Consider the following 3,029-nt stretch of genomic DNA (forward strand, 5'->3'; position numbering starts at 1 on the left):
CGAGTCCCTTAACTCAGAGTCCATGGTCAGATCAGCCATGATCTTATTGAATGGCAGAGCAGGATCGAGAGGCCGAATGGCCGACTCCTGTTCCTATTTCTTATGTTCGTATGTTAATCATTTAAGGAGCTTGAATCATTGATGAAGTTTTCTCCCCTATCTGACTTTATACACTCTGTGTTTAGGAGACTGGTTTAAAATATTCACTGCTCATGCGACAAGGAACCTTGGGCGACTTTTGTTCAATTTATTTACAGCAAAAATAGCCTCCAAAATAATGTTTCCGCCTGGGCTTCAACCAAGGACTTTTCGTGTGTGAGGCGAATGTGATAACCGCTACACTACAGAAACGTTGTGGTTAATGTAATCTTAGGAATATAACCACAGCTTTAACCTACACAGCTGGCCGATACTTCAGGAGCTGGTTTTACGAGAATAGAATGATGGTTTTGGAGTGGATTTTCAGACATAGCAAAGCATGATGGGGTAAGCCACCACGAAATGAACTTTGTACCAAGAAGCCTATCTGCTGTCCCTGATATGAACTCTGCAGCAACAAGTGACTCCTGGCCAGGTGCAGGCCACTGTTTCATCGAAAGCTTTGCAACAGAATAACTAACCACAAAAGAAGATAAAGAGGAAGGGCCCCCAAACTCGCACCATTCTATCAGGTTTCACTAGGACTAAAAAGTTGAATGTAAATGAATTGCGTTGCCATATGGATCGATTGGTTGTATGTAAATGAATTTAAATGATTGTATTCCGCCCCCTGTAAACTGCTTATAACCCCGCGGCACAAGGCACTCGGGGAGATCGCTGGATCTCAACTCTTCTCCCAGAGCTCTGTTAGCAATAATGTTGTCTCTCTTACCTTACCAGAGTCTATGTGAATTTATTTTCACTAACAGTGGATGCAGGGAGGATGTTTCCACCGATGGGGGAGACTAGAACTAGGGGCATGATCTTAGAATAAGGGGCCGCCCATTTAAAACTGAGATGATGAGGAATTTCTTCTCTCAGAGGATTGTGAATCTGTGGAATTCATTGTCCCAGAGAGCTGTGGAAGCTGGGAAAATCAATATATTTATGACAGAAATAGACAGTTTCTTAAACAATAAGGGGTTAAGGGGTTATGGGCAGCGGGCGTGGAAGTGGAGCTGAGCACATGATCGGATCAGCCATGATCTTATTAAATGGTGGAGCAGGCTCGAGGGGCCGGATGGCCGACTCCTGCTCCGATTTCTTCTGTTCCTTTGACAAATACACATCAACATCCTCGGGGTCACCATTGACAAATTAGATGTGGGCAAGCCTGACTAGCTCAGTATATAAAGCATGAGATTTTTTGTTTTAACGTCATGCGTTCGAGCCCTACTTGCGTGAATTATTTTCCTTAAACTTTTATGTTACTTTCACGGGAATTAACCCACACATTAAAAAAGGAGTTAGATATGTCCCTTATGTCTAAAAGGATCAAGGGTTATGGAGAGAAAGCAGGAAGGGGGTACTGAGGGAATGATCAGCTATGATCATAGTGAATGGCGGTGCAGGCTCGAAGGGCCGAATGGCCTACTACTGCACCTATTTTCTATGTTTCTATGTTTCCCCTTGTGGGGAAATCTAGAACTTGGGGGCATAGTTTCAGAATAAGGGGTCATAAGAAGATAAGAAGTCGGAGCAGGAGTAGGCCACATGGTCACTCGAGCCTGCTCCACCATTCAATACGATCATGGCTGATTCCCATAACCCCTTATTCCCTGAACGTTTAAGGGTCGCCCATTTAAAACGGAGATGAGGAGGAATTTCTTCTCTCAGAGGGTGGTGAATCGTTGGAGCTCTCTGCCCCAGAGAGCTGTGGAGGCTGGGTCATTGAATATATTTAAGGTGGAGATAGACAGATTTTTGAACGAGGCCATATGGCTTGAATTGGAGAATAGAAAAGGGGCGATCACACGATTGGGAATGTACGAGAGATCCCCGAATATCCAGGGGGAGATATAGGGTCTGGTTATTCTGATTCATCAAGGAAACTATCGATCCTGGAGGAAAAATACTCTGATACAAAGGAAACGGACCCAGCCTCTCCAATTGATCAGTTAATTAATGATGTTTTCCCGTGAAAGCAACATAAAAGTTTAACACAGCGTATTCGCCCAACGTGGGGCTTGAACCCACAACCTTGAGATTAAATGTCACACGCTCTACCAACTGAGCTAGCCGGGCTTGGCCAATGTGGGATCCTTGACGTATGTCAAATGTTGTGGGTGGATTAATGATGATTGAAATCATGATTGAGTATCTCACAGACTTGAATTATGGAATTCCTTCAGTTCGCATTTCTTTAATTGTGCAAAAGAAGATTGTGGGTTAATTAATGATGTTTTTCTATGAAAGCTGCATTAAATTAAAATAAATGCAATCACCCAACGTGGGGCTCGGACCCACGACCATGAGATTAAAAGTGTCAAACTCTACCGACTGAGCTAGCCTGACTTTTGCCCAACGTCGGTTTTTATCGCTCATTGCAGCCAGGCGCCTGTTGGCTCCGCCCCAGATGTTGAAACTTGCTGTTGAAACTTCTGCAGTGTATATCACGTTTGCTTTACACGCAAAAGCTCCCTCGTTCAATCCCGGGAAAAAACATTATGTTTAAACTTTCTGTGGATGAACAACCGGAGGCGAGTTTAGTCTCCCGGCAAATGCTGCCTGACCTGCTGAGATTTCCAGCATTTGCTGTTTTTATTTGCTATTTATTCTCCTGGCAAAAGGCTCCCTTATTCCTTAATTGCACTTTGTTTCACTTCAATATATAGATAACTTTGACTGAGAGAAAACGGATCCACCGGGGACCTTTTGCGTGTGAGGCCAACGTGATACCCGCTACACTGCAGCCCGTCAAAGGGCGAGAAACCACTGAATATAAAGGATGAGCTGACAAATATCAGGGGCAGTGCAGTCTGGTCAATGTCAAACCCTCCTTTCTTATTCAGCAGTGGCATGAACGGGAGTCAGACGTCACAAAGTTTAAT

The 3,029-nt window shown here is 44.1% G+C and overlaps 1 non-coding gene across 1 annotated transcript; it reads right to left on the bottom strand.

Annotated features, from left to right (window-relative positions):
- Positions 1-2,150: 2,150 nt before the first annotated feature.
- Positions 2,151-2,223, bottom strand: trnak-uuu (transfer RNA lysine (anticodon UUU)). Its single transcript has one exon. It is a non-coding gene; the product is annotated as a tRNA-Lys (tRNA).
- Positions 2,224-3,029: the final 806 nt, after the last annotated feature.

This window comes from Pristiophorus japonicus, unplaced genomic scaffold (genome assembly GCF_044704955.1).
Source record: "Pristiophorus japonicus isolate sPriJap1 unplaced genomic scaffold, sPriJap1.hap1 HAP1_SCAFFOLD_56, whole genome shotgun sequence".
Taxonomy (NCBI): domain Eukaryota; kingdom Metazoa; phylum Chordata; class Chondrichthyes; family Pristiophoridae; genus Pristiophorus; species Pristiophorus japonicus.